The sequence below is a fragment of the Apis cerana genome, linkage group LG10 (genome assembly GCF_029169275.1).
Source record: "Apis cerana isolate GH-2021 linkage group LG10, AcerK_1.0, whole genome shotgun sequence".
NCBI classification, from domain to species: domain Eukaryota; kingdom Metazoa; phylum Arthropoda; class Insecta; order Hymenoptera; family Apidae; genus Apis; species Apis cerana.
Genome location: NC_083861.1, coordinates 12,262,407 through 12,289,561, shown reverse-complemented (window position 1 = coordinate 12,289,561; position 27,155 = coordinate 12,262,407). Strand labels below are relative to the sequence as shown.

General features: G+C 46.8%; 1 protein-coding gene and 1 long non-coding RNA gene across 5 annotated transcripts in view; one reads left to right on the top strand and one right to left on the bottom strand.

The window, feature by feature from the left end:
• The window catches only part of LOC107993988 (neurotrimin-like), a 171,424-nt gene that overhangs the window by 112,318 nt on the left and 31,951 nt on the right, over positions 1-27,155 (bottom strand). The gene's annotated exons all lie outside the window — the stretch shown is intronic.
• The window catches only part of LOC108002219 (uncharacterized), a 61,637-nt gene continuing 37,063 nt past the window's right edge, over positions 2,582-27,155 (top strand). Inside the window, exons 1-3 of one of the 4 annotated variants that reach the window (XR_009831491.1) lie at positions 2,582-4,485; positions 4,570-4,669; positions 10,274-11,125. This is a non-coding gene — a long non-coding RNA (uncharacterized LOC108002219). Of the gene's footprint in view, positions 4,486-4,569; positions 11,126-27,155 lie in introns of those variants that run through there. The other 3 variants (XR_009831493.1, XR_009831494.1, XR_009831492.1) reach the window with 3 other exon arrangements.

Below are 27,155 nucleotides of genomic sequence, written 5' to 3'. Positions count from 1 at the left end.
AGAGAGAGAGGAGAAAAAAAGATAATAATTTTACACACGAATCGAGGAAAAAATTATTATTCCATCCATTTGCTTTCTATTCCCTGTTAAATTATTCCAATCCGTAGATATATACGTATATATATACGTATACAATAAATAACGTGAGATCGTAATATTAACGCGAAAAATAAAAATAAAAAAAAATAAAAAAAAAATATCGATAATTGGTTTTCCAAAGAGGCCGATTATTTAAATTTATTCGACGTTTAAATATGTAAATCGACGCGTAGATGTTTATGCTTGTTTTTTTCTCTCCCTTTTTTCGCGAACACGAGGAATAAGAAATATCGAGAGAATTACGCTCAATGTGTTCAAATTGTGCGAAACGATAATTAAGATTAAAATATACGAGAATCCGTAAATCATCGGTAAACGGCGAAGTATATTTAAAAGGTATCAGGTATGATACCCCGGAGTTAAAAAGTTTGATACTTTATTTCGAGCAACGAAGCTTGAAAGCATCTCTGTGGTGGAACCGAGATAACGAGTCGCGGTTTGATATTTTACAAATTAGCAATTGTATAAAACAGGAAATTCGAGGCGCGTTAATTAATCTCTTGTTTAATTAACCAACGCGGATGGACGTATGTAACAATGAAAGCGGTAAGTCATTTCAGCACAAGGAAAATCATGTAGCGAAACTGAATTATACCAATTTACACACGCGAAATAGTCGTTAAAACATGATCCGGATGTTGATTGCGAGCAACAGAAAACTAAATCCAGATAACGAAACGTGGCCGATGGTCGAGGACATCGACGTATATATTCGTTCCGATCCATACCCTCTGTCCTTACCCTCTTCGTAACTCGAATCAACAAAATTCGACATTCATTTTCCGCGAATCCATCGCGTTTACCATCCATCCACTTTCTCGTCTCGCCGTGTACCCATTACCCGTCCACACCGATATGAGATCTCGTTATTCCCGATAATATTATCGCCACTCTCTCGTTTGACGCGGTCGTTACGAATAATATTACAAGAGCAAAAGAGATGATGTAACTTTTTCTGATTACAATTTTAAGAAAGAGAGAGAGAGATATTTGCGACGTTCCTCTCCCCTTTTAAGAAAAAGGAAGCAACGGTCGGAAATCAGGTTCCGTTCGGAGGAAAGATTAATTCGAATATAGGTGAAATCGAGATGATACGAAGGCGGAATAAATTGGCATAAGACGGCGGTGAATCCTTTGGAAGTGGCATCAATTTCCCGGTTTCCGTGGGTGAGAAGAGACGGACTCGGGCGAGTAAATCGCGGCGTATCATCGTCCCTGCAACAGGGCGTGAAAGGGGCTTTACCGAATCTCTGGCAGCATTCCCGGAAAAGCGCGAAGGAAAAAGGTGGTGGTGGTGGTGGCGGTGGCGGTGGCGGCGATGGGTGTGATGGCGGTAGTGGCGGCGACGACGGTGGCGGCGGCGGTGGCGACGGCGGAGAGAGGAAAGGAAGGGAGCGGGTGAAGAGAAGCAAAGGAAGGAAGATGACTGCTCGGTTGAGTAATGGATCAATTTATTTGCCGGGTGTAGGTAGGTGTTGGGGGGTAGTAGATACGTATATAGGAGGCGTATAACGGGGCAGAGAAATGGCTACGTTGGATCCCTCGTGTGTCGGGTAGAAAGATGTGGTGCGGGATGCGGCCCGCTAGGAGACCATTTTCCTATCCCCTTCCGACTCGTGCTTCTCGCCATCCACTTGTTCCGTTCTAACTGCCACCACCTTTTCCTCTTCGTCTCCTTCCAAACCTAGTCTCTTTCGCCGAGAAAATCGTATTTATTTCCACGGTGGTGAGAACGGATAGCGTGGCCGTGATCTATGTCCCGGCGCAGACACATCTCATTTACTCCGCGAAGCATAATTCCTTAACACTTTTTTGGGGAAAAACGGTCGTATATCTTGGTTACGCCACCAAGTCGCGCAAACTCCGACACTCGTACGTACACTCCACTCCCGCTCCCTCTATCTTTCCTCGATATTTTACATTTCGCCTTTTCCTTTTCGCCATTCTCCTTTCGTTTACCCATTATATCAACCATCGCGTCCCGTGCACCTTTTTTGCAACGCTCTCTCTCTTTCTTTTCCTCTCTTTGCGCGTCGCAATAAATACTCGTTCCATTTCATATTTCTTGCCCGATCCAACGATCGCCAACGCGATGCCCGATCTCTTCCCGATCAAACGACACGCGATGCGTTACATTTATGAACAGGTTTTTCGCGTTTATGCCTTCGATCTTCTTTTTCCACGTGTCCAGATAAATGCTCGTTCTGTTATCGATATATATATATATATATAAAATTCGCGTAACCAGGAAGCTGACACAGGCTACGATATTCGTACGAAAACCCGTTGTACGTAAAACTCGTCGACATAAATCCTCGTCTCGATGAGGAACGAAGAAAAATTCGTGGCTTTTGTAAAAGAAAAAAAACTTACGTTACGTTACGTCTCACGTTTTTCTCTTTCCATAGAATTTCAAAACACGAGGTGTCGTATGAAAAGTGTTATCGCGATATCTGATAATTTTTTTTCTTCTTCTTCTTTTTATTTTTTTTTTTTTCACTCGAACATATCAACGACGGAGTTATTTTCCGAAATATTTGTTCGATGTTATTCCATTAATCGATCCGTTTTATGTAGAAAATAGCTCGAGGCGTTATAAATGACTTGCAAATTATTGTGCATACGTAGTTAATCGTGCGACGAAATCGTTGCGTTCTATTGGCAAGCAAAACTTTGCTTCTTTCGATTACGCGTCGTGGTACAAAGTGTATACTTGGAATCTTCTTCTCATCCTCGCGAATATTGTTGTTTATTAATCGGTGGTAGAGCGAAACCGAGGAAGGAATCGTAAATTGGAAAGAAAGAGGAGGATTTCAAAGGTGGAAATAATAGGAGGAACGAATCGGTAATATAAATTTGTCGAGCGGGGAACGGCGAACGGACGTCGAATTAGAAGGTTGTGTCGATTGGCCGACGCCGCAGGTGGGTATTTATGTAGCATCGGAAGTACCTGTATCGCGATCATTAATAAATAACGGCATTATGCAAATGGGCAATTTGTCTGGAGGCGGTGGGACCGCACGAGCCTTCCCCGGTGTAGTCGTTTTAAATATAAAACGAAAGTACAAACGTAACGCGTGGCAATTTATTTCGGCCGACTGTCACCGGTGCGGTAGAGCGGTGGCTCACATTTATAATGAGAAGACAAATGATGCGTTACGATGTGTCCGCATGCCTGTACAACGTGTACGAGCGCAATGACGACCGACCATTAATTTATCGCCGAACCTCTGCTTCCGTCCGCCACTTTTTCCACCGCCTTTCCTCCTCCTCATTCTTCCTTCACCCTTTCCCCTTCCTTCTTAATTCTTCTCAATCACCGCTCTCTTTCTCCTTTTTTCCATCTCCTTCTTCCTCTCGATCATCAAATGCTTGCTTTCTCGACGCTCCTTTCTTCCTTCCTTCCTTCCTTCCTTCCTTTCCTCTTTATTTCTAATCGATGAAAACCGATGAAACGTCCAATCGGAAAAACCATCGCGCTACGAGGATAAATGTTTACGAAGGATTTTGTAACACGTATGACGCATAGCGCGAAATGAGTGATGGAGCCACGAGTTTTTCCTCGCGATACCATCGACGCTATCCGTCCACCGCGACAACTATATCCAACAATAATGGTAAATAACGTTCGATAAATCTCTTTGTGACATTTTCACCATTAATGGCCGTATGTAATACGTCAACGTTCCCGACTATAAATATACACAATAATAAATACACACAGGGACGAGAGAGCGGACGTATCGTACGAGGTAAATAACTATTTACCTAAAATTCTTCGAAACGGTTATACACGCAATTATTATCAAATTCGAAAATATTATCATTTCGTCGGTCGAACGGACGAATCGTATTGGATATTAGATACAGTCGTTTTCGTCTCGCGAACGTGTACGCAGCTCCGATCCGGGACTTACCGTTATCCCAGGTAGGTTAGTTCCCTTGTTATTCGCAGTTTACCGCGCTAACTTTACGCGTGTGACAATTCCCAACTTATACTACGAACCACGCATCGTGATATCGCGTTGTAATCATAATTTATATTTACGGAAACACATTAAATGTATATATATATTATTCCATTCGCGAATAAATCGTCGCGTGTTTTACAGCGACAGGTGTATGAATACGTATCGGTGTAGCGTTGTGTAAAGTACTCGCGATCGATTGTTTCGAAAAGAATTTCCGAAAGCGTTTCGACGTTTTCGACTCGAAGTAAAAAGTAAAAGGAGGGAGGATCGAAACGGTGTATAAAGAAATAACGAAGCGCGTTACGTAATATCTCTCGATCTTTATCTTTCGGTTAAATACATCGGTGGTGCAATTATGTTGGTAGAAACGACGTCAACGTCACGGAAGCCGATGATTAATAGATGTTAATAACAGGTTATTTCGAAATTTATTCATAATTCCTGTCACGAGTGGCAGCGTAAATGCACGATGATCTATTTATCCGTATTTTCTTTATAGATATATATATATACGAGAAAGTTGGCGTGCTTGATGAAGATTTTCGAGAGAAAAAGACCACGGCGAAAATGAATTACCGCTTTTAACACGTATCGGACAAGTGGGTATATCATTACGAATCGTGTAATACGAGACAAACTATCTTACCGTCCTTTAAGAATTAATAGAGCGTGTACGATATAAGACGATACAAGTCACGTGGAATACGAACGATGCAAAACGATATATATATATATATTAACGAGATGCAAAGGCTGGTTTTAATTAAAAATTAACCGCGCGCGTATCGTATATATTATTACACGTATTATCTTTATTCGTTAACGTCCAATTACCGGGGATACCTCTCTTTGATCAAACCTCGTACGAACGAAACGTGGATCGACGATGGTACGAAGAATCTTTTCCGTCGATTTTCCACGATCTAGTAGTCCGCGTTACTCGCGATTCCCCACGATAAATCGCGCGAACAACGTTACTTACGCGCGTGTGAACGATTAAAGCGAGAGGAGAGGAGATTACGAGAGGATTGTCGATTCGTTGAAAAACAAGCGAAAGGAAAAAAAGGAAACAAACGAAAGGACGAAGAGGAAGAGGAAAAATAGGTTTGTGAGAAAGGAAAAAAAAGGGAAAAAAGCAGCTATCTAACTATGCCTAATTACGAAGATTTCATCGCGGATAATAGATGGATATTCGAAGTGATTTAACGATAGATAAATACGAAGGAAAAGTGGCGTACGGTTAATAATCGAGTAAACATTTAATTTCGATATACACCGAGAGTGGTAAATCTAAAATGACGTAGTATCATTGGTAATGCGTGACTCGTAGAAATCAATCGTGAGTGATTTAGATGAATTTTATACCGACGTCAAACACTTATTTCACGTGTGTCAGGCATAATAATTAATTACTCGAATCGACATGCATTAAGAAAGCATGGTATTGAGTCGCTCATTAAGTATGCATCGTCCGACGTTTGCCTGTAAGGAACTGTGGACCTTCGGACGGTAACGGTTGCCAACGCTGCAGAACTGGTGGATTGCACGTACTGAAAGGTTACCGGCAATAAAATACTCCGTGTCTAAAGGCTATTAATGTCTCGGTGCAACGCCAAGCATCGTTTCCATCGACACTTTATTTCTATGCGTACTCGCGTCAAAGAACCGAAGCCTTTCTACCGTAGTCTTGTAGCATTAGTCACTGACTGATTGCCGGTTTTACGGGGAAGCATTTCAAAACCTTGCGGGAAATAACCTGTGTGCGTAGAAATATTCTCCACCTTTTCTTACGGACTCACCGCTCCACGGTATTCTCATTAACAAGTAAGAAACTGACATTTTTCTTCTTCTTCTTCTTCTTCTTCTTTCTTTCTTTCCTTCTTTCATCGATTCTTGCCAACAATCGTTATTATTAGAGGGCGAAAATGCAGAAGCGGATCAAAAAATCGAGACATTTATCCACGAGACATTTTCCGTGACGATTTTCCATTATATTTTCGTTTCTCGCGCCGTAACGTGGTAATAATACAACGATACACCGAGTATTCGTATTCTTCTCGAGCTTTTATAAATATATTAAGATATAGTCGGTGAAAGAAGAAGGATACGTTCTTCGACTTCACTTTCACCTACCTACCTACCTACCTACCTACCTACCTACCTACCTACCTACCTACCTACCTACCTATCTACCTACCTACCTACCTACCATCGTTCCACGTGATATACGATACTAAATGTTTCTTAGAACCGTACGCGATCAACGAAAGCATAATACAGCTATTTGTAATTTACGATGATTGCTTGGAGCGGTTTGACGGGTAACGTTATTTCAAGTTTACGATAGCTGTAATACAAAAGATAATAATTAGAGAAGGCGATTATACAACTTGATAATCTATAAAGAAGCGTGAAAAATAGTAATAAAAAAAAGAAGAAGAAGGAAAAAAGAAAGAAAGAAAAAGCGGCAGGGATAAAGATAGAGAGGCGCGAAGAGAGGAGGAGGAGGGAAATATCGTCGTCGAGTTAGAATACCAGGTGGTGGAAAGCCGGAGAGAGAGAGAGAGAGAGAGAGAGACAGCTTTTCGCGGTGGTGTTAAGCTTTTACTCGTCGCGTAAAGTCGGTTGAGCGATTCATAAAGCGAAATGGACTCCTTTGCGGAGAAAAACAATTTCCGGCAAAACAGGGAATTAAGTACTTATCTTTACGAGCGGCCGTACAATTTTCTGAAAGAAGATACGCCCGCCACCCTCGCAGGCGTCTACCACTCGGAAAAATTTATCGCGATCTCGATACTGCGTTTCGAGCGTGAGGACTTCTATCGTTTGCACTTTCTTGGCTCGAGTTATATTTCTCGTCGCGGACGCGAAGAGAAAACGTGGCGGTGGCGTGATAAGGATAAAGGGGGGGAGGACAGATCCTTTCGATTCTTTTTTTCGATCTCGTCTCGATTTTTTTTTCTAACCGACGGATATTTTTCTATTCGCGACGCGGAATAAAAGAGAGGAGAGGAAGACGTAATGATCGAAGCTTTGCCAATTTTCGTTTAATTCTCTGAAATAACGATAGCAAAGAATGATGTGACCCAACTTTGCATCGGATCGTTACACATTTGTAACGCATTTGTGTCTATCGTGTCGCATCGTTCGAGATTTTATAAAATATATATTTTTTATCGGCTAATGTATAAAAGTGACACTTTGGACGGTACGATCCCACGTTTAACGCATTACTCAGTCGCCGACAATAAGTGGCATGTCAGCGAACGTAATGGCCATTATATCCTATTAATAGGCCATTACATAGGCACACTTGGATTTCATGAATGTGATTAATGGAGAGAAATGAACGCTAAGCTAACCGTACATCGATCCTTGCATATAATGTTCGCGTTGTCACGTTAACAAATGCCCATTATTTATCGCGACCTATAAACAGTTAACTGTCATATTTGGGTCATTTGCATTAATGCGTCCCACAAATTGCATCTTATATTTCATCATAATCGCGCACGTAACGTAACGTAACGTAATAACAAATGGATAATTTTCAAACGCCTCGCCGTTGTTTCGAAACGTGGCAATATAAATACGTTTCGGGGTTCGATTTATTTTTATTCGCTCGTCATTTTCGCTATAAATTCCCTCCTCCCCTTTCTTTCCTTCATTCCTTCTTCAAAGAACGAACAATCGATTAATTTTATTCGATGGCGTGGCACGCGCGAGAAGGAAACGAAAGGGATTTTCGTCGATCTCGAGGAGACTTTAAGTGGAAATAGGAATGGAGGTTTATAACAACGGATAACGCGAATAAAGGTGAAATCGTTGGAGACGTAGAGGGTAAGGTAAGGCGATAGGATGCGTTGCACGAACCAGTTGGCCGGAATAAACGCAGCGGTGGCATAGCATTGGCGCGCAGCCAGAGCACCTATCCGCGTAAGCATTCGTCTTTTCATCGCGACGCACCTCGATCGAGCCGAACAGATTGATGCGCGGCTTAAAACGCGTCGACGACTGATCCGGATGATTGGAATGCCCCTAATGTGTAACATGATTGAAATTTTCACGCTCTAAATCGCTGCCAAACGGTTGCCAGTTGTTTCGATTCGATCGCGCGATATCCGTGAGACGAAAATAAATCACGTATCGCTGATCCCGCCAGTGATTCGTCTGTCGACACCCTACTTCGAGGAAGGGGGAAGAAAGTTTGGAAATTTTGGAAAAACACGAAAAACAAAGATTCCTCGTACGATTACGTGATGGTTGGATTCGTTGGATGCGACGACGAGAGGTGGATGCGATAACAATTTTCACGATACACGGTGGACAGGTTTATATCGTTCGGTTGACGAAAACGGGAGAGCGAAGGGGAGGAGAGAGAAAAAGATTATCGGGATAAACGTATTCTTCGAGTAAATACGGTGGCCTCGTCGAAACGTTTTCAGGCACCCTATAAATTCTAATTTAAAATCAGTGTCGCAACAAAAGGTCCTCGAAAGCGGCACACCATTTCTCAGAGTGTTCCTCGCATAGCTCATTCGTTTTATCGTCTTGAACGGCACGAGCGTCACTCCGACACCGTGATAAACAGCCGCTTCTGTCGTAAGTCGAGTCACCGTAAAATCTTAGGCATTACTTGTCGTGGTGTTTACCAAGTCGGAATGACTTGACAAGGTGAATATAGTTAGCGCTAGATCTTCGTCCCTGGTTCGCTTATTCGGCATCCGCTGACATTTATCATCGTTCCAACCTGTGATTCAAAAGATTGAATAATTACGACATTTATACATACGATTTAACAAATGTCGCCAACGTGAAACGATTCTACCGATTGGAATAAAGTATAGCGAGGCGACAACGAAGCTTTCCCTCTTGTTACTCTCTCCTTCTTTTCTCGCTTACCCGTCCGTCCTAATCAACGTAATTAAATCCGAACTTTTGTCCACTTTACATACATTCGTCGTTTCGATCTAGGCTAATTCGGGCGAATCCGAATTTTGAAAATGCTCGATCCGACGGTAAAGCGGCGACGGCACGCAACGGCGGCGCGTTTTCAGCCAACGACCGCTCGTCTTTTCGTTGTCGGAGCGAGGAGGGGATAAGTATCGCGCGGCTTCTCGCCGCGGTGATGAAGTGAGTGCGGAGTGAGGCCTATTTTTGTGCTCACCGACAAACAGCCTCGTAGATCTCGCGACACACGGTTTAAACGCGCGCCACCAAAATATCCTTCGCGCGGACCGAAAAGTATCCATCCGATTTCGATCGTCTTCCGATCGTTTACCGATCGTTGATACGTTACTCGCGTTCCGAGTGTTCTCGAAAGAGGAGAGAGGAGGAGGAGGAAGAAGAAAAAGAGAATATTCCGAATATATTTTTCCATCCCGACCGCTAAATACCACGGTGGTTCTCTAACTCGAACCATCAGCCAGTCACGCATCGTTACTTACAGCGAATAAAATTAAGCTAACGATGTACTTGGTCGTAAACTCTCTGGGTTATTAACTCTAGCTTGCCGTAGATTATATCGTGGAATTTATTTAGTACCGTTAATACACTACGAGGTCACGTATCGACCAAGTTGAAAAGGGAAAGAAAATCTGACAGGAAGGGAAGCGTAGACTAGAAAATATATAGCGTGTACCGTACATAAATTGTCATCTTTAGCAATCGTAAGATTTACGGCCATCTAACGATTCGCGCTGGTATAAAAATATACATATTTAATACGAGCAAAAACTCGACTCGTGATTCCTACGACGTATCAATTTATTTTTATTGGAAAAATTGATATGCTAAAGAGTTAAAGGATAGATTTAGTTGTCGTTCGGAGAGGAAAAGCTCTCCAACTCGAGAAGAATGGGACGAGGAAACGAAACGATGATTATTTATTCATCGACATTCCCTTTATCTTCTTCTCCTACCTACAAGATCTTCCCGAGTTTTTCGCTTCCACTTCTTCCTTCCTTCCTTCCTCCTTTCCCTCCTCGCAACGTTACAACAACGTTGGAAGATACTCGTTGGATGAAATTATGGCCAACAGCTGCGCGTTTTTTTCCCTTTCTCTTTTTTTTGCTTTTTCTTCTTTCTTTCCGATCGTTTGGTTTTCAGAGTGAAAATTATCGCGTACCACGTAGATATTTACACGTACGATATAGGCATATAACCTGGTGTCAGAAGGGGGCTTATACGTGTATATTTTCCAGGACTAAGTGGCGAGGAACTAACGATAAACACGACTGTTGGCGGCTATAAGGGGAAATTAATGTTCCGGACGTAACGGTAAATGGAGTAGAAAGAAGACAAGAAACTGCGCGAGATAAATGGTTGCACGGTTTGTCGAAGAATGGCTCCTTTTACGAGAGACCGACGACGAGTCAGATTTACTCGAGGAAAATCCCCACTTATCTTTCGACCGAATTTTAACAAATAGACGCGATTAATTATCATCCTTACCCGTTTCAATAATACTCACCGAACCTTTTTCAACGCAACAGGCAAAAATCGCGTAATCTATACACACATATATATATATATATATACAGAGTATGTAACGATCGATTTGCTCGAGCAGACGCGATTCGAATAATCGATCAACGATTGGAGGAAAGCGTGGCTGTCCTCGGTGCGGTTTGACCGACGGTGGTGGGAGAAAATTGAGAAGAAGCGATTAGAATGGGGGGCGAGGTCGAGACGAAATTTGGATCGATCGCGCCACCTCGCCGAGAGCGGTAAACGCGCGAGGAAGTGATTGCGAATGATGGACGGTCGGGTGGCGAGGGATGATAAAGTAGTAGCGTGTGGTGAAGCATATCGACGGGAAGCACCCCCATCTATCAGTCCCTTTCCACTTCACGGATAATCACCGGTTGCCAAGCCAAAATCGGACGGCGAGTAAGATCTCACGGACCGATCCGCTAAAAGGATCACGTCCCGTCTTTGTACAGTGGGACGAGGCGAGCAAGAAAAATTGCGATTAAATTTCCGATCGGATATTCGATAAAACGATATTGATGTAATAATAATAGTAATAATAATAATAATAATAATAATAATATCGATGGGATCGCTGTAACTGTCGCGGATGCGGCGTCATCCGTCACAGCGTCGAAGGCATCGGCTGGTAACGTATTTTGTATTTCGCGCGCGAGTTGCGATTTTGGAAAAATGTGCAACGCCTCGATCGTGGGGATTTTTCGTTGGGAAAATTCTATTTCCGTTCTAATGAGGGTTCTTTCCCTTTCCTTCTTTTTCTTTTTCGCAAAAATTTGCGAACGCAAGGTGTCGGGCGAAACGCTGGTTTCACAGATGGCGGGAAGTGAATTCTCAGCGACTAGTTTCACCTTACGTACGTACGCGTTGGTACGTAGAAACGAAGATCAGCATACGTCGCGTATTATTTACAATTGGCGGCGATTTATGTCTCTGCGCCGGATGAGGCCGGGCACGGGGAATGTGGAAAGAGAGAAAGAGAGAATAGTCGGAGGGAACGGGAGAGAACGCACGGCCGCCTTGCCAGCCAATTCCCGGCGGCCCGCTATATTTACGAGGACCATAAAGTAGCGGGCACGGCCGCGTATATTGCCGCGTAAATATCAGCTTATGGAAATATAGAGCTCAATATCTGCCTGCCTGGCTGCCTACCTGCCTACCCAACGCGTTCCGCAGCTTTCCTTCCCTTTCCATTCAAGGACCATTCGCGTCGGGGTAGTTTTCGTTCACCTCGTTGGTAATCGCGTATCTTGCCCGGAAAAATTACTTTTACTTCCTCGTCACCCCTCGTTCCGAGCCGAACGTTGACGCGCGTCCTTTCTCTCTCCCTCTTCCCTTCCCTCCAACTTCCATTACCCGTTCGGCGATTAAATACGCCTCCGCTCCTTGAATTCGCGTTCTCCGTACGAAAATAATTAATTCGTTATCTCGGACGTGTAACGATATTATTCACCCTCCCGGCGAACAACGAACGCGCGATTAATCGATGAAATCTACGATCTACGTGGCGTTCGTTACCCCGCATTAATTAACATTAACGACCGCCCGTTGCGTAACGCGATCGTAAGTCAGTCGCGTTGTATCGAACGGATCTTCCGAATCCATCTTTGCGTCGCGAGCGAGAGAAAAAAAAGAAAAAGAAGGGGGAGGGGAGAAGAAAAGAAAAAATTTTGATTCGTCGAAATTTATACACGCGCTGGAACGATTAATTACGCGTTTTATCCCCTCGTTAACTCGGGAAAATAAATCACGCGATAATAAGAGCGATATAATTCGATCGATTCCTTGGGATTTTTCACGAATCCGAAAGAAAGTTGGAACGGTGATCGACGGTTTGTTCTCGTCCAAAGCGTGGAACGGAGCGCGCGTGATTAATCCATGAAATGTGGCGATCCGAAGGAAAGTGGATGGACGCGATGTAAGCGGCGGGTTTGGATCCCCGGCGAAAGAGGCGGTCAGAAGTGTACGGCGGCGCGGCGAGGCGAGGCGAGGCGGAGGAGAACGCGACGAGAACGGGTGACGGTGGCTGACACCATTAGCGCAGCCATCCGTCACCATTAACACAGATGTCCGTGTGTTTCCGCGAACATCGCATTAATCACACCTATCCACATAAATTTCCGCCAGTCCGTGGCGAGCAACGAAACCCGAGCGCGTCCTGACACCTTAATGGATGATAAATCAGGAATTCATTAAGGGAGGGGACAGATGCAACGTATTTATTAAATCGAATTCGACGCCAGCAAATGGCCGTATTTTAATCCGTCCCGCTCCTTAATTCCTCTTACGTCCTCTTACCGAATTTCTTCCATTCCATCCGAAAAACGGCCGTGAAAGACGTGTAGCGAGAATTTCTTAGATTCCGTTTCTCGCGTGATAAACAACGACGTAGAGAGATTTTTAGATGGGTAGAAAAAAAAAAACGGAAAAGTTGGAAGAGAAAGATCTACGAGATCTATCCAAGCTTCTCCCCGTTTGGTCATCGTCGAGTTTCGGTCTTCTTACGAGTTGTTGTCCAGACTTTTTAATCGTCTTTTTTCCTTTTTTCTTTTCCTTCTTCTCGACCAGAACCTGTTGGCAATTAATCGAAATTTACGGCATAGTTTTCCACGTTGCTTCGAATGGATTCGTCTTAAATGCCAATGCTAACGGACAAGTTTAGATCCGGTTAGGAATGGTTCGCTGTTCCTGACACCGTAACACCGCGTGCTTTTTATCAGAAACAGCTGTTGAGCGTTCACCGGCTTCGTTTCTATCCTGCGCCGGGGAAAAAAGTTTATACGCCGCGTTCCGGCCATCTCGTCCCCTCTTTCTTTCTCTCTTTCTTCCTTCGAGACGTGACGACCGCGCGACGACCGTTCGGGCGAGAAGAAGGGATCGAAGAGGATCGGAGAGAGCGGCACGAAAACTCGCAGGGGGTTGCTCGATGGAAGAACGATGGAACGAATCGAGAAATCCTTAAGATTGCGGCTTTGATCGAAACTCGGCCACGGTATTTCCCAAGCGTGTTGTCGCGTGTACCGTTTTAGCCACCGGTTTGCCCAAGGTGTAACGAGCAACCTCCCTCGGCGACTATCAAGCTTTACCCAAAATTAAACCTTGCTCCACTCGAAACCCCAACAGTTATTATCGCGTTGTTGCTCTTATTAAGTTGGCGTGTAACACGAATTTACATACACCGAATACGTATATATATATCTTCTCCGCGTTTATCCGGTTAAAAGTTCATTTGCGACCGTATCTGCATCTCGAGCGAATCTCACGTCGTATCTTTTCGTTTACGCTTTCGTAGGATGTTTTTCAAAGAAATTTCTTGGAAATTTCTTTCCTTCTTTTTTATCGTTCCCAAGGACCTCCCCTCCCCTCCCCCGGTTCGCACCTCTTCGAAGGGACGAATCTAAAATAACAAGATTTACGCCCCGTTTCGCCACTTCGAATTCGAATTCTTCCGCGCCCCTAAGAGCGTTGCCGCCAACGAGCTCCGCCCAACAATTATCGCCGGCAGTTAACGAATCGAGTGGACGATCCAACGAGAGAGTCGTCGATTTCTCCCAATTATCTCGACCCCCCCCCCCTTCGAGATAATTTACAACAATTCCCATATCGATTTATTCGAATCGGCGACGATCGACGACGGTGGACGATTTCGTTCTCTCAAGCACGGGGTGGAGCGGTAAACACGGAGGGGAGGGCGTAGGTGCCGACTGATTACAAAGATTTAATATCGGTGGCCGGGCGCATTTGCGGTGAGGTAACGCGAGCCGCCGCCGACGTAGGAGGCGTTGGGGAGGCGAGGGAGAGAATAAAAGAAGGGGAGAGGAGAGAGAGGAGCGGGACCAGGTGAGTCGGACACAGAACCGGTGGTAATGGAGCCGAGAGCCGACTGTAAATAATGCGGCTTATTGTTAAATCGCCGCGGTCCCAGCATCATTAACTCTATCGCAGATCTCCGTGGCGCAGCGGGTGTCGCGGTAACTCTTACCTCGAGTAGGTATGCGTGTTGCGAGTACAATGCGAGGCTAATGATGCCCCGACGCCGGTATGTGGAGCGAGAGAGCGGCCGCCTCTCCTCTCCCGCGGATGGGTTCCGCAAAAAAGAGACCGAGCATCCGCTCTCCGTCCGGACGAAGACGGATAAGACGGATCGGCGACGCGTCCTCTTCCCGGCGATAAGGAAACGAAGGATATCGAAGCGCTCTTTTCTTAAAAAGAAGGGGAGAGGAAAGGATACGAATGCGTGCGTGCGTTCGATCGAACCGCATGCCGCGAGCATAATTCAGAGGAGGAGGAGAAGGAGGAGGAGAGAGGGCTGACACGGGTCACGGGTACGCTCGTATAGTACGTCTATCTGTACGTATAAAGCCACCACGGGGGACAACCTTTCATCAACTATCAATGCCGCCTCTCTCTCCCTCCCTCCCTCTCTCTGACACGACCATCTCGCGTAACGCCGTCGTCCCTATTGACTCACGCTGAGAGCGTACCCGCCGCTAATGAACGTCTCAATACTCACGCTGAGCACCTCCGTCTTTCGAGCCACGCACCCCATCGGCATCGGTCTAGTTTAGTAGCGTGTAACGCACGGTGGTTAATCATTTTTAGACCCTGTCGTCGTTCTCGTTTTAACCATTCCCTCTCTTTTCTTCCTTACTTTCGTCGATTTTACCCTTCTTTTTTTCATCGACGTATCGTCTCACGCTTGGCGAACGATAAAAGGAGGAGGAGAGAGGGTGCATCTCAAGGGTGCGTTTCTACCTCGATACCACGTCGTCCAGCGGCATACGTGGCGTTTATTGGCCACGTTTGTTACAATAGCTCCTCGGAGGATTGAAAGTTTTTCGATTTCGTTCCGATCATAGACGATATTGCCGCGACACGGAAGGAGTATTCGCTCACCTAACTCGCGTACCTGTTGTTTCGAGTCTCGCCGAAACGTCGATTCACATCATCATCGTTATTATTATTGTAATCGTTGTAATAATAAAACAGTGCTCTAGTTGTTCGTAGATCGGAACGAGGGGGGGCAAAATTTCGGCGTAGAACGGAATTTCGGTGGTGGGCGTGGCGCGTTATTAATATTTCGGGCGGAAAACGTCGGCTCGGTCGTTCCAAGAAATTAAACGAATGGCATCATTTGGCAAAAGTTGTACCGTCACGTTTGGCCGGCGTGTGTAAGATAGTCTCCGGTGATATTACGTCGAGTTATCCGCTCTATCTCGGTTATCCCACCACCAACTGGTGCTTCCAGTGTTCGCGCGGAACGACGCTCGCCCTGGAAGAAAAGCAGCGGTTCCTTACCTCGCGCGGCGTTGGAGGAAAGGAAAGAAAGGGGAAGGGAAAAGAGGGAGTACGCAGGGAGGATGTGGAGAGGAGGAAGAGGAGGAGAAGGAGCGACCACAATTTCGCCGCACAATCGTGTTACTGCGGCGAAAGAGGAGGAAAGAGGAGTTTTTGCCACGGTCGAAGCTGACCGCAGCGCTGGACACAGCAATACCGAGTTCCCAGTTTGGCATTTTACGAAGCCATTCGAACAAGATGGTGCGTGATAATGGCGCCTTATAGGGGAAAAGCAATTTCTGGCTGCACCAGACCGCCTCGTGCCCCCTTGCCGCCTCGAGCCGATCCACGTTACGACGTGCCGCGGATACGTCCGCTCTCTCGCCTCTAATATCCCAGCTGCTCGCTCGCTTTTACCGATTAGCAGTAACCCCGTTATTTCCCCGAGTTTCGAATCATCGCTCGAAAATTTCCTACCGGCCGTGAAACGAACAGGAGGAAGGAAACCGAGTTTCCACTTACGTTTCGCCCCCCTCTCGTATCTCTCTCCCGCGATGATCGACGCGATGATCGAGCTACGCCTACTCCATGGCGTATCTTTCCGCCATAAATCGACCGCGTTTACATCCAGCGTTTATCTTTTATCGATCGTATAAATAACGAAATCACCGCTCGCCAGATTTCCTGTCGCGAGCAGGGAGCAGGGGGAGAATAAAGCGTTCGGACAGGCGAGGAGAGGAAAAAAGGAGGAGGAAATCGGCAAGAGCGCGTGACCACCGATTCGATATCCGGTTTCGTCCCGCCTATGCAAGGTCCCACGCGAAAACTTTGCCTCCACGTTTATAACCTCTTTTCGAACGCGCGATACGTCTCGGAGCCTCTCTCCTCTCCGCGACTCCGGGGCTCGGTTCGACGAATGGGACGAAGGAGGGAAGAGAGAGAGAGCGAAGGCTACCAGATATAAATTTCCTGATATTCGACCGTTCGTGTCGTTTGAAATGGGGCAGTTTTCTCGGGACCTAATGGTTATTGCCTTTCTCGGCGGACATATTGCGTTCCATCCAGTGCAATGTGTGCGGCCGATATATCAGAGCTCTTCGCTCTCTCGGATAAGGGTGGCTCTCGGTTGGGGGGCGTGGGTGTGGAGACGGAGCGGAACGGAGAAACGGAGGAAGGAAAGAGGGAGGGAGAGAGAGAGAGAGAGACGTGGAGCGCGCAGTTACCGGAAACCTCTCCGCAGCGGCAGCAACGGCGGCGGCAGCAGCAGCAGCAGCAGCAGTCCGCTCGGTGGTCGTGCCCTGCCAGACTGCAGACGGGAAGTGGCCGAGGTGTGGCCGCGGAGTTGAATTATTACAAGCTGCCCCGACATTCATACAGGATGCATGCCCCGGCCCGTGCCCGTAAATCTTCACCGCTACGTCAGCCCTTGACTTTGCCGCCTACCGCTCGCCTCCTGCCTCCTGCCGCCTGCCCAACGGCTGATGTTATTATCCTTGGCTTAAGCGCGAATTGAATAACGCGCGTTCGCCTCGCATCGACCGGGGGTTAAGTGATTTTCGCCCCATTACGCCCTCCACCGCTTGTCTTTTCCACCGGTGCGGATAGATCCATCCATCTCCCCTTTTTTCTTCTTTTCCCACCCCTTCTTCTCTTCGCAGATGCGAGTCCTATTTTGATTTTTGCAAAATTTCAGGAAAGTGGATTCGAAATCGGGGGGAGGGGGGAAAAATGAGAGAATCGCAACGAACGAGATTTCGAAGCGATGCCGTTGTAATGCGATATCAATTCGCGAACGATATCTCACGTTTGAATCGCGAGTGACGTGCAGGAAATTAATGGCTATCTAATGTTAATGCCACGTCCATCCTCTGATGAAATATCGCGTTAATAAGAAAACATAAATGTGCAATCGTTCGATGGAGAATAAAGTTGAACGTTTATTTCGAACGAAATTAATTGCTTACCACGCGCGATCTCGAGTACCTGCTGATTTCTACCATTAGCCTTTATTAAATAATTTACGCGTTTGATATATGTGTGACTTGTTGATGTTTTTTTCCCCCCCTCTCTCTCTCCTCCCTCCCCTTTATATAATATCGCGTTTTGCCTCGTTTAAAATTGCACGTTGTCTCGGAATAAGCGCTCTACTCTCGCGCTAATTTGCCTTACATTAACGGACCAAGTTCTCGACGCGTGAAAAATTATCGGGTATCGCGACTGCGAGTTTTCAGCGTGCGGGAAATAAATTGCGGAATGATTGTGCGACAGGCAATTAGATACGTCGACTGGTTTTAATCGCGCTTCGTGAAATTATTGCCAACATTATTGGCATAGACCGAGAGTATTTGGCAACGTTTATTAGTTTCTAGAAACCATCCAATATCTTTCGTTTTATCGGTGCGTATAAATCGGTCAAAATTTTCTTCCCCTCCCCCCGTCGTGTCGCTCGGCATTGCGCAAAACAACTAATTTCGAGAATCTGAATGCATCTCGGGAATCTGAATTCTTTTCGAAACAACCGCGAAACGACGGAGAGAGCCTTTTAAGGGGGGAAAAAGGCCGGTATGTCGAGATAACGTCGCTGAACGGGGATCAAGTTGGAAATCGGAAAGCGATCGCGAAGAAGGGAAAGAGAAAGGAAGGAGAGATAGTTAGGCAGATCGGTAGGAAAGTGGAGGGCAAGGCTGTACAATTTCGAGTTTTTACCGGTGGGGATAGGTTGGAGGGAATCGAATAGGGATGTCGAGCACGTATCGACAAGCTGGTCACCGACGCGTTCGATGGCAACCCTAAATAGAAAGAAAGGAGAAAGACGTCGCCTTCTTCCCGACCCGCCTCTTCATTTCTCCTCTCTTCCTCCGTTTCTCCTCTTTCCGTTCCCGGGGCAAACCCGGGCTACGAGCGCTTTTACAACGGTCAGCGCTCTCCGCTGATGCCCGAACAAATCTCACCGACAACTCCTCGCGCGCAGTCCAATTTAACTAAATCCTTTCCGCTTTTCCTCGACGAGGGAAAGAGCGTGACGAGAGAGAGAGAGAGAGAGAGGGAGGGAGGGAGGGAAGGAGGACAGGGGAGGAAGAAGCCATACGCGAAGATAAGATTGGAAAAGTTGTACGAGGGGCAACTTTAACAGCTATATAACCATTACGGTGCCGATAAAGTGGAATCTAGTGTCTTAACGGTCTGGAACGAAATTCCGGATATAGCGCCGTATATTCCAATGGAGTTGAACGCGACGTTCGGATAGTTTTCCTTCTACTCTCGGTGCCGTGAAGAGTGTACACGCTGCTTTATTGTTCGTCGATAGATGTCCGGGAAATGTGCCACCACTACCATTATTACCACCACCACCACTGCTATTACTACTCCCATCCGACGAACCTATATTACACGCATTTTGTGAATCCATTCGTGACGCCGTATAACCCGTAACGCGTTAAAAGATAAAAGATATTCAGCGGCGAGTATAATTCCTGCGACGATTAACGAGCTTCGCGATTACCGACCGTTTAACCGATGCTGTATTTTTCGCGTATAACAACGGAGAATTTAGACGGATAAAATCGTTTCGATAGAAAGAGAAGAAGAGGAGGAGGAGGAGGAGGAGGAGAAGGAGAAAAATATCGAAAGGAGGGAAAGTTGGTGGAAAGTAAATGGCAGCCGGTTGCGAAATGAAATATGACGAAAAGTAAACGTAAACCGTTGATGAAAATTTAGCAAAAATAAATTGATCGCGTACATACGATACGACGTAAACAAGAGCTATTCGTTTCGCGTCGTAACGAGCATTGTTGTAAATATAAAAAACTCTGGCACACGGTAATACGTGTTTGTGCTGTAGGCTACGTTTGCCATAACTCACCTATGGGAGTGACAGCTTGCATAATACCCGCGAAATTGGTTTTATAAGACGACGCCAAGCACTGCTTCACAACAATGCCATAAATGCTCCGGTTAAATTACGACTCAGTGGCGTAACAACGCTCGGAGAGGAAAGAACGTTCAACTCGAACACCGGCCTGACTCTACTTTAAATCGACTCGCCGCGGTATATTCTCGCTTACACGTATATATATATAGGATATATATAAGGATATATACATATTCTTTTATCCTTCGCTTCGTTTGGCGGGAAAAAGGGAAAAATGGGAGGGAAGGAACGAGGCGCGAAATCGTTCGTTCCTTTCGTAAAAATCGAAAATACTGCGGTTACCGCGTTGTTACGAACGCGTCGCGTTTATCGGTCGAACGTCCCGCGTAATAATATTGGATGCGATGCAGGAAATTGAATACCCCTCGAATATAGACAGCTATCATTTATACGCGTATGAACTTTGCGACGATATCTGTTATCGATCCCGCGTTTAGCTTCGCGCGTATTTATGCGCGATTGTCGTTGAGTAAACGTCGTTGAAGGGAAATCGAAGGAGAGAAATGTTGGGAAAAGTTACGGAAGCGGATTAAAAAAATTGAGATTGAAACGATGCGGTTACAGATTACGATAATTATGCAGGATAGGCAAGGAAGGATCGGACGAAGGGAAGCGCGTGGTAATTTAGAACGAGACGGTGCAACGGCTCGCGAGCAAAGAACTTTTGCCACTCGTTGACTTATAATCTCTCGTATCATTGTTTTATGGCGGAACCATAAACAATTCAGACGCACGGCACCGTTCGGTTGCGGGGTGAGCAGGCTCCGAGTCATGATTTACCGAAAGTCGTAAATTTTTTAAACTTACCGGGGATTAGATAGCGCCATCCGAATGTAAATTCACGCTGACAAAACTGTGCCAGCTACGGACGAAACTTTATTTTCCGTTTATAATCGAGTCTCGACCTTTTACGCCAATGCGCATCATTTACATAAGATAAATACTTTTGGACCGCTGTTCCGCTCTATTTACCCAACGGCTATTTAACCTTGTTTCCATCTCCGTTTAACGATCCCACGATTTTTCCGCTTAACGCTACTTTTTCCCAGACATACGCGTCCAACCGTGTCTATTCGTTATTATCGTCATTATTACGCCTGGTATCGCGCGCGGTTGATCGTGGCTTATCCCTTAAAAATAAAGTTTCTATCGTTTCATTTTCGAATAATACGAATAAGACTCGAGAAGGACTCGAGAAGGAAGTTTAACGTTGGTTGTGATTTTAGAGTTAGAAAGAGGATGAAGGACTGGCGAGAGAAAGAGCGATGGACGAAAAATGGTTGAAGAATGTACACGTGGAGGGAGGCGATCGATCCCGTTTCTAGGCGATTTGGCGAGCGCGGGACGATCGTAAAGCGGATGGTCGAAAGAAGCGACTCGCGTTCGAAAACACGTGCAGTTTCACGGGACACGAAAACGGGTTGGAAAAGTGGGAGCGCGGGGATCGGGACGGTAAGTAGCGGCCATGATCCGGGTGTATGCGCATGGCGTTGTAAGTTGGCTTGCAAACGGCCGAATTATTCAAATGTTGGCGGTCGCGAGTGGTTCTGCGTTACCGTGGCGACGACAACTGGCGCGTTTGCGGAGTCATCCGCGGATGGCATCGCCGCAACTTTCCACTATCCCACGGCGATAAATTGGCGCCGATATCGCGGCCAATTTCCCCCGAATACGTTTAAAACGTGGCCGCGGCAGCGTAATCCCACGCCTCTCTTCCCCAACTCTATCCGCTCCTTCTTTCGTAACGTTCCAAACTTTAACTTTCCGAGCGGACTCGTATCGTCTCGGACGAGAAATTTCGAAACGGTTGACGAACAACTTCGATCGACGAACGGCGGAAGAAGGTGGTCGGAGGATTTTCGTGAAAACGGCGGTGTTGGCAACCACTCGCGGCATTGTTTTAACGTTCCGCGCCGCGCCCCCTAATAACCAGTCGCTCACGCGTCTAGTTCTCTCGGAATCCTCCGACGTCACCGCCGACATCGCCAACACCGACCGACCCCTTCTCGCGAGCTGCGAAACTGTGGCATGTCGGCCTCGCATCAATCTTGTTAAATTACCTACCCGCCTGGCCAGGAGTCGTTCTCTCGCTCCGTGGATTGATAAATTGCCCGATCCTGTCTTCCGCAGACACGTAACGCTCAACGTCGCGACCTCGAACACGGAGGAGAAATGCTACGGGTTTACCAAATGCACCCGAGAAAATCAAACTAACGCGCCTCGCCTCTCTCTCTCTCCCAATTTTACTTTCCTCCTCTTCTTTTTACCCTCGATTCGACGAACCAACGTGCAAAAACCAACGTCTCTTTTCTCAAATCGACTTTTCACACAACCGAAATTCGTTCGATTCGATCCTTTTCGATCGACTCGGTTTCTCGCCGAGAACGAAACGTAGCGATTATTGCTCGAACGCGTATTTAAGAGCCGTGCGGAGGAGAAAAAGGAAGGGTCTATTCGCGAGATCGTGGACCGAATTTGCCATTACTCGGAATGGTATCGGATGGCGAGCATCCTCTCCCGGCTCGGTCCACCTCGGCCATTCTCGTTCTCGGATCCGGTGTCGGTGCCGGTATAGCGGGCACGATGAAGATAACTATCGGCTCGTTACATCTTTCGGGGAGCAGTGGTGTTGTAAGTAGAGTCGGGTCGGGATAGAAAGAAAGGGGGAGGTAAGCCATCGGTGATAGCGTCTCTAAGCTCGGGCTAGCCAGCTCGCGTCACCGAGCTAATGGCCGGTCCGCGGCTTTAGCACGACTACAACGCGACCATGTTGAGTCGGACCAACGTAATCCTTACATATGGCCAGATTCCGTGGGATTAGGAAGGCGCGAACCCATTGTCCTCTCGCGTTCCGCTGTCCTCTCGATATTTGGCATTAAGCTGCGCTCTCGCGGCCCGAATATTCACTTTGCCCGAAAAATAAAAAACCTTTTCCCAATTTTCCCGAGGATTCATTAAGCTGCAAATCGATCCCTTCGATCGCGAAAATCGGCGAGTGGGCGGAGTGGCATTCGAGGAGAAAGGGGAGGTGGACGCGATCGGCTGGGGTGACGTATACCCATTAACCGGTCCAGTGTCTCGTAGTGACGTAATGCCAAGATGCGTCCCCATACCTGTTCCGAATAATGCGCGCGGCGAACAATGACGTGCGGTGATGTATGTGGGTTACGGGTCGAGCAGCTGTTGCTCTCGACAACTGCCTCCTCACACTCCCGTGCCCGCTCACAATGTCACAATGACGTGCGAGCACTTGTGACAGCATCGTGTGGGTACTACGCGCTACGCCCGAGTTTGTATTACGAGCGGTTCGCTGCACGCAAGGGTGGCGCGACTCTTGACGCGACGGAGAGAAGCGCGCGCGTTTCCGAAACGTCCATTGTTATCCCCCCTTCGTTCCACCCGTTTTCCACGTTTTCCTCCGTCCCGATCCCCGGAATTGCGCGGCGATAATTAATCCCGCTCGTTATTTCAGAGACGAAGGAGAGGAAGTAAGTCGAAATTTAGGAAGATACGCGAGGCGTAGAGCTGTCCGTGTCGATTTTAGCTGGCGCGGTGCGGCTCGTAAAGGCTCTGGACAGCTTTGCCCTTCTCGACACGATGCACACACAAGGCGGCTGACGCGGGCTTGTATTCGGCCGGCTATCGAGTCTGGATCACGTCACGTCGTGTCGGATCGTGTTACGCTCTCGACACTGATCGGAGATTAGCACCGCTAACCCCTCCCCTCGCCGATCCCCTACTTTTCCTCTCTCTCTCTCTCTCTCTCCCCCTTCGCCCTGGCGACCGTACGCCATCCCCCCGATTGCATTCAAATCACGCACAAAGAGCTCAACTCGAGAGCTTCTCTCTTCCCGTAACCGCACGCTAGAGCCAAACCTATCTGACACCCGTATCTAACGGATTTTTAACGACCTTTTGTTAGCCAAAAAATGTATATAAGCTCCCGATAGTCGAGTACGCGCACAGCCCCGTGAACGAGACAACGTGCGGAAACGATGATCAGATATCGCACGGTCCACAACCAACCGACCAACCAACCAACCAACCTACCTACCTACCTACCTACCTACCTACCTACCTTATTCAATATCCAGCTTTAAATCGTTGCCCTTTCACGAACCAACAACCATCTTGGCCCTTTTCTTTGTCTCTCGGTCGATGCGCGCACCATCGACTCGAGGGGGGAGGGGATAAGTGTACTGGAAATAGAAATTATACACGGTTGTCCGAGAGGGAAATCCACGTTGCGACTTTTGCGCGGCGTCCGATTTATCGTCGTTGGAGGAGAATAACGCTCTTGTATCTATCGATAATATAATAACACCAACTATTCCGTTTATCGGGTTTCAGGGATGGAGAGATCGGATCATCGAGGTTTCGCAACTTGCGCCACGGCGTTGAATGATAAATGATTCGCGGTGGCAGCCCCCCTTCCTTCTTGTCGTTAACTCCTCGTCTCTGAAGTTGGCGGAGTCGGAAGAAGCGGTAGTTCGTTTAACGTCGCGTCGAGTTCTCGAGATGGCGCTCGAGACGCCGAAAGGGGAGAGGGACGATTCGGCGAGAGTCGTTAGCACGGTTCAACGGCCACGCCTTCCTCCCGATGACGTTGCCTCCTTTTTCGTTCGAAATACGGGATGCATCGAAGCGAGATACGAAGCGAGAGAGAGGCAAAGAAGCAATCGTCCCGTTATCGAGAGTTTAACGAGACTTTCCTTTGTTATCCGCTCCTCGATTATTCGACGTCTTATTCTTTTCCCTCTCGCAACTTGTTTCTTCCTTCCTTTCGTCCGTCTGTCCTCCAGTTCCGACCGATCGCTCGAGATACAGATTAACGAGCCGTATATCGATCTCTTTCGCCGATTATCGTCGGTTAAAGTACCGGGCGGAAAGTCGTGGCGTATACGTGCGCGGCCGTATTATTCGGGAATGAATAATCGAGTGAAAAATGGGTTTGAATTTCGATGGAAGCGGGTCAAGTCGAAATAGATATAGACAGGTTAGGTAGGCGATGGAACGGGTCTATGCATTCGTCCGATAAATAGCGTGATTGATCGATATTATATTCATAACAGGCAACGACTTGTCATCAATCATAGCCCCGTCGCGCATAACTGCGGCTCTCTGTAATATACCTGCCTGCCTGGTATAATACATTACGCTTCGCAGTTCGTACCCAGTACACCGGGTGTGCTAAAAACGCGTGATTACGGATAACGTAAAATCGATGAACGGTCGATGCGCGGTGACGAAAAGTGGCGACTGGACTGGGAGAGCAACTTTCGAAGAATTTCGAAACTGAATCGGAAGGGTAGTGAATGGTAAAAAGAGGAGAAACGTCGAGGCGGCAATACGGATAGACGGATATTCGGGCGCGACGATACGTGTTGATATTGTAGTTGCGCACGGTCTGACGCGTGACAATGAGTCGAACGCTGACAACGGTAGTTCTTGCCTCCCCTGCCACTCAAAACCTCTCAGGTAATGCGATCCCGGCAGCCTAAATAAACAGGTTAGAATAAATAAGAGCCTATTCTAAACGTCGGTCGGGTGTTTGCCTAGCTGTCAGGGAAGTGGAGGGCATTCTCGGTCTCGAATGGGATATCGAATCGGCCGTTTACAGCCCTCTTACAGCCCGCGCGTCGTCCTAGACCAGGCCGCCGATATTTTTATCGAATCTTTCGGGAGAAGGGGGAGGGCAAACCGCGCGTAAACCGCGCATAGACGGACCGACCGACGTTTCTCGTCTCGAAAGGGATTAGAAATTTCGGGCGACGTGGAGTAACGTTCGCGAGTCGCGAATAATAAATATATATATATGTGTGTAATGGAAGGATGGAGAGAAGGGACAGGTAAATAACGGACGCGCGGGAAAAGATAACAGCGATTCCATATCGGGGAAGCTGGGTGAAGGAGAAATGGCGAAAGATCGGAAAACGGAGCATCGGCGAAAGAAGGAAATAAAATTGACAGTTGACGTCTGTCTGCCGCGTGTTCCTCTCGCTCTCGTAGGCCTCTCTGTAGGCTGTCTGTCAGCATGACACCGAGCGACGCCTTCTTTATTATACATTCAATTATTAGGCGCTGCGCATGACAAGCCCTATTGCATATTTATATCTACCAGCCGAAGCGAGTTGAGCCGGATAAGAGGGTTCCTGACAACCCGTCACGAACATACGTTAACATTCTTAATAACGCGCTCCTCCACATACACGCGCGCTCGCGCGTACGTACGTATCGAGCCGCGTACACCGACATTTACAGGTAGGAAAAAGGGGGAAAAAAAAAAGAAAAAAGTAAACGCGCCACGTACGCGAAGGATATATATAAAATACACGTTTACATAGTGGCAACGTTACACGCACAGAAATCTTACCGCTGTAGTATAATTTCAATACACGAGGAAGCTATCAACCTTTATAACCTGTTTATTACGATAATACCGTAAATTTGCATCGCGTGTTCTCCGTAATCGGTTGCCGTGGCGGATGTCATATTACGTTAACTACGGTAGTTAAATAGGCATCCCGGGAATAGGCCGAAACTGGTATATACCAAGGAATTTCACTTCCCTCCCTCCCTTAGCGTCTACCCAGTATACGAATACGCTGCTGTGTTTCAACGCGGCGAATTTACATTATTTTGCGACGGATTCTTTCCACGGCGGTCCTAACGAAACGTATAGAAATGATCCGCGACAACGCGATCGAAATAATTCAGAGGGGAAATAAAGGGGGAAAAAGGAGAGAAATCGAATCGATGATAAATCGAGGAATTTCGTACGGGCGGGCGATATTTATATTATTCGTGGTAGAAAAATCGAAGCCGAGATAGTAGCTTTTTCGTCAACAAAATGCTGAACTCCGATCGTATATCAGACACCGCCCACGGCGACCGTAGCTCCATAAAAAGAACAAAAACTTTCTTATTTTCCCCGGCCGTGGCCGCCTGCTTTGATATACGATACGTTTGTACCGTGTCGGCCAAAGCCTTCGAAAGCCGACCATCTCTACCGAACAGCATTTTTATGCTAAACTGGTCGGTGCAACTGACAAGAATTGACAGAATTCGAAAAACAGTTGACAGTCCGCCACGGGACCGCTTTTCTATCCGTCGCGTCGCCGCTAAATTTTAAACCGTCTTTCCTCTCTCTCCGCCCCCTTGCCGTGTAAAACATTGCCGCCACGTTGCCGACCGAATTCGCAAATTTTCGAAGTTATTATTGCCTTGATAATACGAAAAATTCATCTTCGTTTTTACCATCGATCAACGACAAACGTTGCACCTTTGTCGACGCGAGGCGTCAATTATCGTTACGTCACGGCTGTTAAACGCGTGCTATTTGTATTTGACGCTAACGATTCATAGAGATAATTGAACGCGATCGATGA